The 17,573-nt window shown below is 40.8% G+C and overlaps 1 protein-coding gene across 4 annotated transcripts in view; it reads left to right on the top strand.

Annotated features, from left to right (window-relative positions):
* LOC149182876 (uncharacterized) overlaps positions 1-17,247 on the top strand; it is a 64,258-nt gene extending 47,011 nt beyond the window's left edge. For all 4 annotated transcript variants that reach the window (XM_089416974.1, XM_089416977.1, XM_089416975.1 and 1 more), the window contains 3 exons: positions 16,642-16,703; positions 16,813-16,901; positions 17,182-17,247. The gene's annotated coding sequence lies outside the window, so the exon portion shown is untranslated. The remainder of the gene's footprint in view (positions 1-16,641; positions 16,704-16,812; positions 16,902-17,181) is intronic.
* The last annotated feature ends 326 nt before the right edge of the window (positions 17,248-17,573 follow it).

Here is a 17,573-nt window from a genome sequence, read left to right as displayed (position 1 = left end):
TTAAGGCACATAATTTCTCTACCATAGATAAGCAATGAAAATAAAAGAATATGCAAAGATAAAGAACACAATCACACAAGAACACAATACAATTTTTCCTGGGAACCCAACTGGGAAAAGCCACTTCTCTTCTTCTTTTCTTGGGAATCCCTATTTCCTAGCACAATAGTAGCTCGTTTCTTATAAGGAATTATCCCTATTTCCTAGTGCAAATCTGGCAAGAATTCCTCCCTTCAATCCTGCATTTGGGCTTCTCCTCACACACTCTCCTTGCTAGAAGTCTCTGCTTACACAACCTTGTGCAAACAGTAATGATCAAAGATGTGCCTTCATCCTCCTTATAAGAATTTTGACCCATCTATATCTGGAAAATTTATCTTTAGAACTTAGACTTGTGATGACTAGTTAATTGAGTCTAACTGACTCTTGCAACTCGTCCTAGCCACAAATAACCATTGAGACTTCTAACTCGTACTAGGAGACAAACAAATGAGTCTCCAACTAATCACATGAGTTAAACTGCTTCATGCGTTCATCCTAATTTTTAGGAACTCGTCCTAACTTTTAGGAACTCGTCCTAACTTTTAGGAATTTGTGCATGTTAAGGAAAGACTGCTTGTGGTCTTTTTGACTAAGGCACAAGTCAAAGAAGACCTTACTCACTCAACCCAACTGCCAACTAGCTTAGAGTCAAACTGAGATACTAGCTGAGGCTCCATCTTGAGAGCTATATCCTGCTCTCGCTCAACCACAAATTCTCTACTTTGAGCTCTCCCTGCCTTGTTGCTCAATGCTGCACCTATCTCTACCTGCAACTTGTAGAGATTCTTCACCCTCACACCTGTTTGTTTCTTACATCCAAAAGCTAAGTGCTAGAGGTATGCTTTACCTCTGTTGAAGATGATATCACATCCCTTGTCCTCAAGGGTAGCTATTGGTCAAGATTTGCCTCAATCTTGGAACATAGAGAACATCTCTAAGATGAAGAGGATTACCTCACTCCCTCTGAAAATTGACAGTGCCAACTCCTCTAGTTGCATACTAACCATCATCTCCTAGCTCAATCTGAAACTACATGTCCTTCTCCTTTAGGTGGCTGAAACTCTTCTTATTTCTAGTCATGTGGAAGGATGTTCCTGCATCAATATACCATTAACTGCTATCTGCTAATCTTGCCATGCAAGCAATCAATGAAAAATATTTCTCGAACTGGACAGAAAATGCATCTACCTCCGCTAATGCAACTACATGATCCTTACTGGACTCCTTCTTCTACTTAGGACACTTAGTGGAATAGTGTCCAAACTCATGGCAATGGAAGCACTCGATCCTGCTCCTTCTTCTTGCCCTTTTGACTGGACTCGGCCTTTCCTTGGCCCTTCTTCTTGTCCACTATCACAACTGATTTACCATCTCTAGTCTTTGTCCGGATCTCTTCTTGAATGCAGTTAGTCCATAACCTTCCCCATTAGGAAAATTTTCTCTGCCACTTATTGCATCTTCGAAACCATACCATGACTTGTGAAATCCTGGTACAATCATACCAACACCACCTAGCTCATCTCGTACTCGAGTGAACCTTGACAAATATTAGGGTTGCGGGGGAGCGCCCCCCCAAACCCCCTCTCGAAGTGCGCTCGGCTAGGGAGCAACCTTAGGAGCACGCTCCCTTAAAAAAAGACCGCTCCTTGATTTTTCGAGAGTGAATTAGGGAGCTATCGAGAGTGTTTTCTCCTTGACCGCTCCCGTTCGCTTTGAGAGCAATTTTTTTAAGGCGGGAGTAGTCAGGGAGCGGTCGCTCTCGACCGTTATTGCCTTAAAAAAATCGCTCCTTGTGGGCGAAATGGACAGGCCGCGCAACGACAAGGAGGGAGGGGATGGGCCAAAAAAAATAAAAGGCCCTCCTACCTTCCCATAATTAACCATTTGCACATTGAGAGAGCAAGAGAAGGCTTTTGGAATTGGAGCTTGAGTTGAGGAGTTAGATTGAGAGGATTGCTTGGGAGCTTGAGGAGCTTGCAAGGGAGATTGGAGCTTGGGATTGAAGGCCAAAGAGGTAGGATCTTGACTCTAATCTAGCATTTGTGTTTTTTATATGTTCATTGTTAAATGAAAATGTTCTCTTCTCTCTTTCCCATTCCCATTCCTCCATTTTATTGTAGGCAAGAAACTATAACTCCACCAAAGTTCAAAGAATCAAAACTTCAAACATCATGGCTATATGGCTTGGCATTCTCTTGATGTTGGTTCCTTTTTTTGTTATTATGGTGTTGGAGAGTAGAAGGAGGGTTGATCATGATGAAGATGATGAAGAAGTGGGTAGTGGTGGATTTGAAAACCCTAGAGAGGAGGAGTACCTTGGTGAGGAGGAAGAGGAGAGTGGAGATGAGGGCACAAAAACGAAAGCAAACCAAACCCCATTGGAAATATTTTTCTAGGCTTGAAGCAGGGAAAGGGGGTGGAACCACTAAATTTACATGCCTCATATTGCAAAAACACTTACACAGGTTCATACACTTGTGCTAGAAAGCACCTTTGTGGGACAATGCCATGGGATGGAGGTAAACAAGTAGGAATCAAAACTTGTGTAAGTGTGACAACACAACAAAGAGCCAAATACATAAGGGAAGAGGAGGAAGCCCAATATAAATCTAAAAGATCAAAGGGTGACTTTGAACATGATAGCCCACAATCACATAGACAAAGAACTCCATCAACATCCTCCCATGGCAGTGGATATGGAGGCATAGGAACAAACATCCCTTTAAGGCATAGAACCATATCAAATTTCCTTGACGAAGGGTGTAGGAATGATGTGGATTCAAAATTTTTCCAGTTTCTCTATGCATGTGGAATACCATTCAATGTTCTTCGCTCACCTTATTGGCATGAAATGGTTTCCGCCATTAATGATGCCCCCAAAGGATACAAGAGCCTTGGGTATGACAAGGCTAGAACTATGGGACTTGATCATGAAAAAGCAAAAATAACACATGCTTTGGGTCAAATGACAAGTTCTTGGAATGAGCATGGGGTATCCATTGTATCTGATGGATGGACAAATGTAAAAGGCAAGCCATTGATAAGTGTTCTTGCTGTGTCTAGAGGTGGTGCAATCTTCCTTTCAGCATATGATTACTCAGAAAAGTTCAAGACCGCCATCAACATTGCAGAACCATTACTTCAAACAATTGAACGTATTGGCCCATACAATGTCATCCAAGTCATAATTGATAATGCTTCTAATTGTAAGGCAGTAGGAGCAATTATTGAGGATAGATACCCCAACATATTTTGGTCTAGGTGTTTGGTTCACACAATGAACCGTTTGATGCATGATATTATTAAGAACAAAAACCCTCAATACAAATGGATTGGTGATTTGTACAAGCAGCAAAAAGATGTTAAAATTTATTACAAATCATAGCAATACCCATGGGATTTTCTATAGTCACTCAAGTTTGGAGCTATTGAAGATTGGGAAGACTAGATTTGCTAGCTATTACCTCACCTTTAGGTGCTTTTTGAAGGTAATAGAGTCATTGGCTAGCATGGTATCAAGTCAACACCGACAGGTATTAAAGGACAGGGCTCCAACCGTAGTTGACAAGCAAGGTTTTGAGCAAGTGGAAGACACTTCTCTTGATGGTGTGTTTTGGGCCGTGAGGGAATTTTTTCAATTCACCAAGCCCATTTATAACATGATTTGTTTTGCAGAAACAAATGCACCAGTGATTGGGGAGGTGTATGAGCAGATGGATAACATGTTGGGACAAATAAAATATATTGTTCAGGAAAAAGATCCCAACTTGTATGATATTATTCACAAATGTGTGTGTACGGTGGAATAAACTTAATGTTCCACTACATGCCTTGGCGTATATCCTTATGCCAAAATATTACTCTCCAACTTGGTTGGGCAAACCTACACCTGGGGGTGGGGTTAATGCCAAACCCCATACATATCTAGAGGTACAAGAGGGATATATGAAAGCATTAGATAAGTTGGTCCCTGACAGGGAGGAGTGTGTTAATCTGCATCTTGAATTAGGCAGATACTTCACTAGCACTGGAGTGTTTGGTTCTTTGCATGTAATGGAAGATAGGGACATATTTGATGCTATCACATGGTGGGATGCATATGGCGGGTAGGGACTTTTGCCAAAATTGGCAAAAAAAGTGCTCTCACAAGTTGTAAATACTTCTTCTGCAGAGAGGTGTTGGAGCACCTACAACTTCATCCATAATGTGAGAAGAAACAGACTCAATGAAAATTGGGCAGAAAGTTTGGTTTATGTGCACTACAACTTGAGGTTGTTGAGTCATTATTGTGATCATGATAGTGAGGATACATCATATACAACTTGGGACAACAACCCAGAGGAAGATAATTTGGAGGATGGTACTCTACATCTAGAAGAATTGCAAACAAAACTTTTGAAAGATGATGATGAAGCAAGACTAGCCATGCCACCCCCACCATCCAGTAGCAGTGCTCGAGTTCCAACATCTTTGCCTTTGTTGCCGCCACCTCCATCTACATCCTCACGTGGAGGGCATGTGGCTTTTGGTTCTGGTCATTTGACTATGCGGGAGGAGACTCCCAGTAGTAGTAGACCACCATGACCTTCTCAGAAATTAGACATTTCTCATGGCAAGAGGCCCAAGCATTAGCAATAGATAATAGATTTAATTGTCTTTTCTAGTTTCTAGTAGTTTTTATAACTGTTGTATCTTTCATATTTATTATGATATTTTTTGTAAACAATATATGACAATTTAAGTTTGAAGTTTGAAGTTGGCAATTATAACTCATTGGTAATGAATTATGAATATGATGCCTTGTAAAAGTTGAAAGTTGAAACATTTCATTTCATGTTAGATATTTTTTGATATAGTTTGGTTACTTGGTAATGGTAATGGTTACAAGCAGTGTTGCAAAAATCGCGATTTTCCGAGTTTGGTGATATTATCGCCCGATTTTTACGCTAAATTATTTTTTTTCACAAAAAATCTTTGGAAAAAAGGTTTTTTTTTTTAGTAGGAGGAGGTGACACAACCTACCCAGGCTACTCCTGTCACCAGTAGAGGATGTGGTCTACATCCTGTAGCTCCTAGTTCTTCAACTTCTAGAGCACAGCAGAGTCCACTGCCAACTCTACCGGCATCTACGTCTAGAGGGGAAGAGGAAATCAGTGGTATTAGACTTTAGTTATTTGGTTCATTTCATTGTATATGACATTATGACTCATGATATGAGATACATTATTATATTTTTTGTTGATATTTTGAGGCTGGGTTGGGACTCAAGAGTTACTATTTAGGACATGATTCACTGTTATGTTTGATGTAGCACTGGAAATGATATTACACATCTTATATATTAGTTCTTTTATCATATTTATGTGCCAATGTATTTATTTTATGTTGTAGATGCTTTAGATATTAAAAAAATTGAAAAAAATGAATATTTTGTATGTTAGAATATTTTCTTGATTTTTACCAATTTTTTTTCCGATTTTTTCCCCTCGCCGATAATATCCCGATAACGATTACTGCAACATTGGTTACAAGTACAACTTTAGTGATCAATGATGATAAATGTTATATATTGAATTTTGAAAGCTTGAAACTTTAAGATTGATGAATCATGAGACACGATATGTTGTATGTTACTAAGTTGTGAACATGGTTGATGAAGATTATAACTTCTAGATGATTAATGTTATATGGTTCAATCCATGCTTTTATGCTTTTTATATCTAATTCATCATTCTACATGTTTTTGTTGACATATATGCATCAAAATATATATAAATATATATTATATAAAAATTCGCTCCCAATTCCCTCTCGAACTAGGAGCTTTTGAAAATGTCGCTCCCCGCTCTTGCTCCCTACTTCCGCTCTTGATCCCAAGTAACCTTGTCTCGTACCAAGTATCATGGCCCTTTACGAACCCTGATACAATGTTATAATACACTTGTAAAGTTTTGTAGATGTTCTATGCTAAGAGCAATTTCACTTTTCTCACAGCAATCATACAAGTAGATAAGCAAAATGCAGAGAGAACATATAAGCAGATCTTACAGAAGACAAATCAGAAACAAGAAAAATGTATGTGTTTGTTTCGGCGGTCAACAGGATGCTTCAACCAGCAAAGTCTCCTTTGGTCAGCCAGCCCAGCATGTGTCACAACAACCCTCCAACCAGTAGATGAGTCAACCCAAGTCAGTTCTACAAAAGTCAACGCTGTCCTGAAAAGTCAACGCAGGGGCAGCAAGCTAAAAGTCAACGCAGCAACAAAACGGTCAACCCTTTGACCTCGATTTTTGTGCCAGGTAGTATGGCCTTCAAAAATCGAACCTCCCACAAGTTTTCAGCTTGTTTGGACCAAGCGTTGACCAAAGTCAACGCTGGTCAAACTTCTGCGAAACCCTAGCAGCAGAAAAATCCTCTTCGTCCTTCCCACGTGTGGCTGAAATTCGTCCTCCAGGTAGCTCGTACTTTTTAGGATGAGAGAGGAAGATGTGAGTTGTGTTGTGATCAAATTCTCTCCAACTTTTCCTGTATATATATATCCATCAATGAGGGTGTGTGACACATCTGTTGGGCATGTGAGCCTACATTACAAAACTGGCTGACCTTTGCACATATAATTTATTAAGAATAATAAATTCAAAATATAAGTTCTGCTCATCGGATTAAGACTATTTTTATATGGATTTTACACCTCTCAGAAAGAGGAATCCAACAAAAATATTAGCCTCTTAATCTGAGCATCAGAACATGGAGTTTGGACCTAGTTGTCCAAATTTAACAACACTGTATACAAGTCTGTCCTTCGACTAGATACAACTAAGGCTGAGGCCTAGTCCATCAATTCCTCATCTGCCCAGATACAAATACAAATGGTTGTCCTTTGCCTACAAATCACAATCAGCAAGATACTTACTCACCTAGGTTGGTTTCTTTAGCCCACAGACCTCAGTTCTCTTGTTTTCCTTGCTGTAACCCCGAATCCTTTGCTGCTACAATCTTCTTTTAGCCTCTTTTCTGCTCAGCCAACCTCTATCTGTTTTGTCAACAATCCTTGAGGCCCCTAGGACTCCTGTTGTGGTCTGATCCTTCAGACCCTTGGCCACACTGTTTTTCCACCACCGAGATGCTACAACGACTCTCAATAATGCTTGACCTCCCCTTCTTTAGCTGTGGCTCGGCCACACTGTTTTTCCACCACCAAGATGCTAAAACGACTCTCAATAATGCTCGACCTCCCCTTCTTTAGCTGCGGCTTGCCTACAACGCATAGAGCAAACCCTCAACCTACTCATCTCGGCCTTGGCCAAGTCCTTTTCTGTCCTACGAAAGCCCTCAACCCAACCGTGTTGCTCACTCTGCCAGCTCTACAGAAGCCCTAACCAGCTGTGATCTGTTCTGTTTAAGTCCTCGACCAATTTATTCCTCCTGTGACTGACCAGGTAGGCCGTATAACACTAAGAACAAACTTCTCTTGCTATGGCCAAATTTCTGCTCCACACACAGACATCAACTAAATCTCCAAACCAAACCCTACATCATCACATAACTCAGCCTTCCTCTCCCTTTTGGTACTGACTCCTTTAGCTGACCAAATAATGGAGAAACTCAACCCTTGTTAGGCTTGCTGCGGCTCCTCTTGTTTGGTTGCAGCTAGGTCACATTAGCCTCCTTTGTCCACAGGATGAATTCCTTCTCAACCTTGTGATTAGCCTCTCCTTTGGCTAATCACAAGGGTGGTTCCTCACATGGTTTCATTGGTGACTAGGATATATTGAATAGGGACTCTATGAAGGAAGAGTTTTGTGCTACCTCTTCCGCAATGCAAAAAGGGAAATCTCGTGGAATTGAAGGATTGTGTTGTTAGTTCTACAAGACAATGTTGGATATGATGGTAGATGACTTTTGTAACCTTGCTTATGAGGTTTTCTCTTTAGGTAGCCTTTCAGAGTCACTTAATTGGGCTCTGATCAAGCTTATTTCGAAGAATGTTACCGTAGACTTGGAGTTTGTGTTGGCTACTTGAGATTGTTTGACTGTGTTCTGTGAAACCTCTATGGCTATTGTTATTGATCACAAGATTGACTTTTGGTTGGTTGGTCTTGATGAGCTGCTTACCTAGATTCCAACTGCTTGGAATATTGTTCCTCTTGGTGTTACTGTGAGATACCTTGGTATTCCATTTGGTGTTAATCTTTCTCCAATTGCCATGTGGTATTGATGTCTTGAGTAGGTACAATGTGAGATTCTCTGCTAGCAATATAATGATCTTTCTTTTACAAATTCATTCACTTTGGTGAGCAAAATGCTCTAGGTTTCCTAGTAGAGTCCAATTTCATTAGTTGGGGTATATGTTGCGATCGTATTTGTGGACCAAGTGTGGTGGGGCTTTAAGGTCTCCCCATGGTGCCTTGGGATGTTGGTGTTATGCCCAAGGATGTGGTAAGCCCTGGTTTGATAGATGTTGTGATGTAGGGGAGCATTTTAGCACCTAAATGGGTGGCTATATGTTTGGACAGTAGTTCTCCTTGGCAGACTTTGATGTGGCACATATAGCTTTCAATTCAGTGTGTTCGTAAAATCACAAGTCTATTTGGATTATGTGTTATGTTATCTGCCGCACCAGTGATGCGGGGGAGCGCCCCCCCCCCCTTCGAACCCGCTCCCGAAGCGCGCTCCGGGCGGGAGCGGCTCGGGAGCGGGTCGGGAGCGCGCTCCCCAAATCGCTCCCGGACGGGAGCGATTTTCGGGAGCGCGCTCCCGTAAAAAAATTTGCGCTCCCTGGTCTGTGAGGGAGCGCTTCAGGGAGCGATCGCTCCCGCGCTCCCGGAGCGCTTTTTAATGCCCGGGAGCGATCGGGGAGCGATCGCTCCCTGATCGCTCCCGGGCATTAAAAAACGCTCCGGGAGCGAATTTTAAAAATTCGGGAGCGATTCGGCGGAAAAAAATTCCGCGGACCCGAAAAAAACAAAAAATTTAACTTATTTTTTTGGATTTATAAGCCCAATGGGCCAAAACAAAATCATTTCAATGAGATTGAGCTTGAGTTTGAGAGCAAAGGAGCAAGGAGCAAGAGCTGAGGAGCAAGGAGCCAGAGCTGAGGAGCGAGGAGCAAGTGCCAAGGAGCGAGGAGCAAGCTTGCAGAGGTAAGTAACTTAATCATTTAGTTAGTTTAGCTGGTTAGGTGGTTAGTTTGGTTAGTTTAATTTACCTGTTTGAGTTTAAAGATCATTAATTTAAATTAAATTAATAAATTAAATGAATTAATCCCAATAAACTAAATTAATTTGCAGATTCAAGACTCAAACCCTACAAACATCAAACACGATGGACCTGGGGATTTTTATTGGCATTTTCCTCTTCCTGGTCCCTTTTCTGGTTATTATGGTGGTGGAGAGTAGGAAACGGAGGGGGCCTGAAACTGAAGAGGTGGATGAAGAAGCCGGAGGAAGTCAAATAGGTGAAAACCCCAGTGAGGAGGATGTGGAGGAGGGTGAACATGAGGGTCAAAAAACTAAACAAGACCAAACTCCATTGTGGAAATATGTTCAGAGGCCTGAAGCAGGGAGAGGGGGTGGAACCACTAAATTTCATTGCCCCCATTGCAATTCTGATTTCACAGGCTCATACACCCGTTTGAGAAGACACCTTTGCGGGAAAAGGGCATGGGATGGAGAGAAACAAATAGGAATCAGAACTTGCGACAAGGTGTCAACAGAAGATAGAGCCAAATACATAAAGGAAGAGGAGGACGCCCAATACAAAGCAAAAAGATCAAGGGGTTTCTTTGAAAGCTCACAAAGAACTCCTTCAGCATCCTCCCAAGGCAGTGGATATGGACATGGAGGCTCAGGGTCATCATCTTTACGCCGTAGAACCATATCAGATTTCCTTGATGAGGGGTGTAGGAATGATGTGGATTCAAAAATTTACAGGTTCCTCTATGCAAATGGGATACCATTCAATGTTCTACGCTCACCTTATTGGCACGAAATGGTTTCTGCCATAAATGATGCCCCTAAAGGATACAAGAGCCCTGGGTATGACAAGGCAAGAACAGTTGGCCTTGATCATGAAAAAGCAAAAATATCACATTCTTTGAATAAAATGACAAGTTCTTGGACTGACAATGGGGTGTCCATTGTATCTGATGGATGGACAAATGTAAAAGGCAAGCCATTGATAAGTGTTCTCGCTGTGTCCCGAAGTGGTCCCATTTTTCTAGCTGCACATGATTACTCAGACAAGTTCAAGACCGCTATCAACATTGCAGAAGCATTGCTTGAAACAATTGAGCGTATTGGCCCATACAATGTCATCCAAGTCATCACTGATAATGCTCCTAATTGTAAGGCAGCGGGAGCAATTATTGAGGACAGATACCCGAACATATTTTGGTCTGGATGTTTGGTTCACACATTGAACCTTCTGTTGCATGATATTGTCAAAAACAAAAATGAACAATACCAATGGATTGGTGATTTGTACAAGAAAGGAAAAAAAATGATAAAATTTATTACAAATCATAGCAATACCCATGGCCTTTTCCGCAGTCACTCGAGATTGGAGTTGCTGAAGATTGCGAGGACTAGATTTGGTAGCTATTACCTCACCTTCAGGCGCCTTTTGAAGGTAAGAGAGGGTTTAGCTAGCATGGTATCAAGTCCAAATTGGCAGGTGTTAAAGGAAAGGGCTACAAATGTAGCTGACATTGCAGGTTTTGAAACGGTGGAGGAGGCCGCTCTTGATGGGCAGTTTTGGACAACTGTGAGACAGGTATTGGATTTCACCAAGCCAATTTATAACATGATTCGGTTTGCAGATACAGACAAACCAGTGATTGGTGAGGTGTATGAGCAAATGGATACCATGTTGGGGGAAATAAAAGACATTGTTAATAACAGAGATCCCGACTTGTACAATCTGATTCACGATTGTGTGTGTCAACGGTGGAAAAGGCTTAACCTTCCACTACATTGCTTGGCGTATATCCTTACGCCAAAATACTACTCAGATTCTTGGTTGGGCAAACCTGCAGCAGGGGGTGGTGTTAGGACCAAACCCCATTTAGATCGAGAGGTAACTAAAGGATATCTGGATGCATTAGAAAAGTTGGTGCCTGACAGGGAGGAATGTGCAGCTGTGCGCCTTGAAATAGGCAGATACTTCACTGGCAGTGGTTTGTATGGTAACTTCCATGCAATGGACGACAAAGATAAATTTGATTCTCTCACATGGTGGGAAACATATGGCGGCGACGGACTTTTGCGAAAATTGGCATTGAAAGTTCTTGCACAGGTTGTAAATTCTTCTTCTGCAGAGAGGTGTTGGAGCACCTACAGTTATATACATAATGTGAAAAGAAACAGGCTCAACGAAAACCGAGCAGAAAGCTTGGTTTATGTGCACTACAATTTGAGGTTGTTGAGCCATTACTGTGATCGGGCTAATGAAGATCCCACATATAAAATTTGGGACAATCACCCTGAGGACGACAATTTGGAAGATGGCATTGTACATATGGAAGAACTAGAAGATGAGCTTGTACGGGATGAAGCTGAAGCAGCTGCAGCAGCCATGCCACCTCCACCTCCACCATCCAGTTCTCGGGGCCCGAGTCTTGTTCCATTGCTGTCGCCACCTCCATCGACACCCTCGCGTGGAGGCTCTAGTTCTGGTCGTCGGTCTGGGCGGGAGACTCCTAGAAGACCGCCAAGACCTACTTATACTCCTGGAGACTCTCGTGGCAAGGGCCACCTGTAGATTTACAGTTTACTTGTCTTTTTTAGTTTCTATTAGACTTGTGACTTGTCACTTTAGTTTTCATAACTGTTCAGTGTTGAGTTTTGAGTCCTTGACTCTTGACTCTTGACTCTTTCATATCGTTATGACATTATGATATTTTTTGTAAACATTATATCACTGGTGACTGTGACAATGAAAATTTGAAGTTTGAAGTTGGGCCTTGGCAATTATAACTCATTGGTAATGATTGTGAATTATGAATATGATGCTTTGTGAAAGACTAAAGTTGTTTCATTTCATCTCATTATTCATGTTTCATTTTATAAATTTTTAACATTTCATATCATGTTAACAGTTAGAAGTTAGGACTTAGAAATATCTTCGATATTACTTCTTGTAATGGTTAAACTTGGCTTACAAGTACAACTTGTTACTTTGGTGATCAATGATGATAAATGTTATTGAATTGAATGTTATTTTAATTTATTATTTTACTAAGGTTGATGACGATTATAATTTCTAGATGATTGATGTGATATGGTTCAATGATCAATTTATGTTTTTTTATGTTTTTTATGTCTATTTCATCATTCTACATGTTTTTGTTGACATATATGTATCAAAAATTAAAAAATATAAAAAATATATATATTTTTAAAAAATCGCTCCCCGATTCGCTCCCAAACCGGGAGCTTCTGAAAATGGTCGCTCCCGCTCCCGCTTCCGCTCCCGCTCCCGCTCCCAAGTAACGGATTTTTTCTCAGGAATATTTGGGCAACATGGAGGAAGGTGGTAGGTTTTGTCTATTAGTGGATGTTAGGCAACTGAGTTAGGTGGGACTTGGCCAGAAGGCCAATTTGGAGTTGGAAGTTGGAAGACACTTGTACATCTGATCTTCCACTCGTTCAGGCAAGGAGGCTAAATAGGAAAAATATATTTTTCTTGAGGGAATTGTAGGGATGCCAATTCTCACTCTTGGAAGGATTGGTGCTCGATGGCTCAGGAGTTTTCATCGTCTTCTATGGATTAACCCACTTTTTTGGAGATTGTTGGACTCATCTTGCAAGAATATTTGCTCAAGATGAAGATGATTGTTCTAGCACGATTGGGAAGGGAGTTTTGGATGCCCTTTGACTTAGTATGTGTTAAGTTTAGGTATGTTCTATGCTTAGAGCAATTTAATTCAATTTTCACAGTTAGCTCAATATCTTTTCTAGATTAGCAATCACATCAGCATTAAAGTAAACTGCAGATAGAACATAAACATAAATCACAGAAGACAAGCCAAGACTAGAGGACACAAGATGTGGCACTAGCCAGGGACAAACCCCAATGTGGGGAAACCCTTGATCAATTCTTCTTATATGTTTTTCAATAGTTCAGTAAAGAGAGAGAGAGATAGTACATTTACAACAGAAGTCAGCACTTTGACTTATCTAGATAAGAGCATAGATCATCTCTAAGAAGATGATACATGAGATCAGTTGAAGACAAGCTGCTTCAACTGATTCTCCAAGGTGACTCCTTCACCTATCATCGTGCTGCATCTCGTCATCATGCTGCACCTCACCGTGCTGCACCATGCTACACCCATCATCATAGTGCTGGACCTAATGACCATGCTGTGCACTTCATGCTGCTGCCCGTCACTGTGCTGCTCCAATCACTGAGCTGCTCTCATCACGGATCTGCACCCAATGCTGCACTCATCACTGATCTGCACCCAATGCTGCACTCATCATGCTGCATTCATTACTGCATCCAATATGCTGCTTTACACTCACCAGTCTTAGCTGCTTGCTATGGCTTACAGCCTAGCAGAGCAGCTAGACTCCTCCAAAGTGCAGTCAACTAACAGTCACAATGTCTGCCTTGATTTGTCTGCAATTGTCCTCTAAGGGAAGGCTGTCACTGCCTTCCACAAGACTGTCCTCCATTTATTACAGCATGTATATATCTGACATGCCATACATCAAACTGAAGATGTCGCTGTCATGTGTTCACTAGATAACATACAACCTAGAGAGCAGACTTCACTGTTTCTTCTTTATGACAGTGAATTCCCAGTCCTTAACTCATGCCTTGTAACTGTTTTATCTACAGCACTATGCTGTCACCTAGGCAACTACAACACTTGGTCCATGCTGTCATCTCCAGCACACTTAGGCACCTACAGCACCTACAGCACTTAGACATGCTGTCGCCTACAGCATACATCAGGCCTCCTTGTGCTGTTGATAAGGGCTGCGTATTGAGACAAAAAGCAGCTAGATATTCTTGATTAGACTGCGGATTAGGGCCTTTGTTTGCTGTTCATTAGGCCTCCTTAGACTGCGGCTAGGGCACCTTATTGGACTGCAGATTATCTCCTCCTTAATGCTGCTAGAGCTCTCCTTTGACTGCGGCCAATTCTCTCCCTTGCCTGCGGCTAAGGCTAGAACATGTGGCTAGGGCTGCGTATTAGGGCAGCGTGTATGGAAGCTTCCTTACTGCTGTTAGGGTATCCCTTTTGCTGCTTCTAAGGGCTGTCCCAAACCCTTCCAGAACAGCGTATATATTAGGGCATGATAGGCTGCGTTAGAGTCTGTTGTTTAGGCTTCCTTCACCATGCTAGATCTCCCTTCCTTCCTGCGTCTAGGGCTTCTTCATTAGGGCAGCGTAGATCCTTTCTCCATTAGGGCAGTGTTATCCCTTAGGACCTCTCCTCCTACTAAAACCCAAAGACAAGTAGAGAGGAAGAGATCCCAAGTGTTTAGAAATGACTGGAAGGCAACCTCTATTTATACTAAAACGTTGAGCACATGTGGGGTTTATTTGGTTGCTGGCTGACCTTGATGAATTGTCCCATAACACAAATAAATTCATATCTCCATGAATACTTATTGGAATTGGATGATCTCTATATCAATCCTACACCTCTCGATGAGAGGGATCCAAGAAAAATATCAAGCTGCCATTAATAAGATGACTCACATGGAGTTTGGCCCTAGTTGCTAATTTTAACAGCATGTTTCACGTAGATAGTACTCCATTTTCCATTAGGGGCATGTGATAGGCCTAGTTTAGAACTTTAGAATGCTCGGGGGGCTTCATCAGATACTGAGACCTGATGGATTTAGAAATTGCATAGTGTTTGGTTAGTGTGGGTTTATTATAAGCTTCATGTGTTTTCGTGATTGGTGATCTATATTGGGGTCTCCCTTCCAAGGCTCAATTGGCCAATAGCATCCCTTTTATATGGACTCTGCCTCTCATATCATAAGGCAGAAAATGCAAAGTACACTTTTTGTGAGTGCTCTTTTGTGCGATCTTCCTGGGATCAAGTTCGGTTGCAGTTTGCAAATATTCTTTAGGGACATTTACATTGGAGGGCAGTGTTGTTGGGGGCTTCGAGATCTGTGATTTCTGATTCTTTGGCTGGTATCTGGCATTGTTTGAGAATTTCAGCATTATTTGTTCTTGGGAAACTATGCTTAAATTTGTGTTTGATAATGAGGCCAGTTGTTTGACTGCTTTTTGTCAATTATGGAGAGAGGAGGTACATATGAAGCCGATGGCATCATGGTCAATGTTGATAAGGGTGCGAAACTGTTAGATTTTGCTTCTTCTGATTTCATATCTGTTTTAATTGTGATAAAGAAGAGGATGTAAATATCAATTTATATACCCTTTTGTTGCTCTTCTTGCAAATATTTTCTGTATATATAAAACGTATATTCTGTATATATAAAAGGTACTTTTTACAAAAAAAGGGAAGCATATGCACTCAAATGAGAAAATACTAGAAAACAATAGATAAGGCTATAGAGATAAAAATTATATGAGAAATTATAGTAGATATGATTATAATGAGCACTAACGATGCATTTGTCTATCTTTAGCAAACTTTTTAGCACAGTAACAAGACGCGCGGGCCTAATTGGGGACTCACAAGTTTTACTTGACTCGGAAACAAAATGGATTGGTTTGACTCATCAACTAGTCGGAACTGTTGACCAGTCAAAATCTCACAAGTACTCACGAGTCAAATCCTTGATCCACAAGTGCTTGCAAATCTTTGAGTGGTCCATGAGTCTAACTCACTGACTGCCGCTTTGACTATGGATTTTCTAAATGGCAGTTTCAAAATATCTGGACATGGGGAAGTCCACATAATTAAAAAAATACTATTTAAAAGATCACAAAATCTAGAAAAAAAGTATAGATAGGGAAAATTGATAGCCACCAATTTACGTTTAAACCTGAAGCACGAGACCTGTAAGGCCTTTGCTCAGATTATGGTTGCATGCTGTCTGCAAATTCCGTGGGTGCCTACGATGTGGTGTTTTCCAGGGTATGTGAATGTGTTAACCATAGTTTTATTAAACTTATCAAATTGGTGAATAGATATATTCATGAATTTGTTGTAGCCAAACGTTTTGCAAATCATCTAAGTAATTGAACGTATGGTGCCAAAATTCAGGCATTTTTACCTCCACAATATCTTGATACTTTACCTAAACATGCAAATATTTTCAATTCTGACCATCAATCGCAACGTTTTTGCCAACACTTGTTATTATTTGGTGCTTTGAAACTGGTGCATGTTGATTTCTGTTTATTTGACTCATTTTTATCTGCCAAAAAAACATGGTATTCTTATATGGGTTTTAGATGTTCTTCTTTTAGAATGTGAAGCTTTTCTTGTTTACACATTGATTACTTTGATTGAATGCATAACAATAACACTTGACCATAAATGACTTGTAATATTTTTCATCCTCGGGCGTAGTTTTACCATTTTAAAGGATCCTTGATTTTTAGTGATGTGGTTGCTTTTTTGTCATAATACTAACTTTTGGCTATATTCTATTAAAGGCAAACTGGGGAGTTGCAGGTATTGAGTGCCCATCATCATTCTCGATCATCATTCTGGAGGGGTATGACTTATTTCTTTTCCAAGCTATTGGACAATGAACGTGTGAGCTAGGCTAACATGAAAGGTTTTTGTAATGTTAAGTTTTAACATGATGGTTACTTTTTTGGCAGGAACGTTCAGTGTGAACAATATTGGATCTTGTTTCACTGCAGGACCTTACACATTGCTCAATTCCTTGTGGTAGATGCAATTAACCAAGGTTAGTGAAAATACGTAATGGTGGGTCTATTGAACCCTTGTTTTTATTATGTTCAGATTTGGAGGTAAATGCAGTGTCGGCAATAATACTTCTGGCACTGAATGGTAAAGATTGCTAAGAAGGTTCAATCTTACTGACCATTGTGAAGAAAGTAAACTGCAACTTGATACTCTTTGTGAGACTTTTTAAACCATCTACACAAATATCGAATATGCATAATATTTTCTGTATGCCCTCATATTGTCAGCATTTTGACATGTTGGATTCTTGTTTACTCTAGGGATGGATCCTTTTTTTCTCCAAGGAATATTTCATGGAGTTCCCCCACTTCCCCAGAAAATCCAAACGGAGGGTGGCTCAACTGCCAGCCACAATAACAGCTGGTAAGAGAAAGTTGGTAATCCAGTGGGACTTAGCTGGACTTGAATCTCAGCCAGACCTGAACAGGAGACCTCATGGCTAATTCTGTCTTGAAACTGTCCATTTGAACCCGTTGTGCTAACCCCACTGAGCTTCTAGGGATGGATCCTATAAATGTGAGGAATATGTTTCAGCAAATTGTAAGGGCTGCAACTCATCCCAACACACCACAGTAAGAATCAATATTATCTCTCTATCTGTTGTCTTTATCTGGTTAAGCTGGGTACCCTTTGTTGAGAAATCTAGGGCATT

This window comes from Pinus tabuliformis, chromosome 3_2 (assembly GCF_031772625.1).
Source record: "Pinus tabuliformis cultivar Carrire ecotype Pingquan chromosome 3_2, CPIR1, whole genome shotgun sequence".
NCBI classification, from domain to species: domain Eukaryota; kingdom Viridiplantae; phylum Streptophyta; class Pinopsida; order Pinales; family Pinaceae; genus Pinus; species Pinus tabuliformis.
Note: the sequence above shows the minus strand (reverse complement) of the source record. Positions and strands in the feature narration are given on the sequence as shown.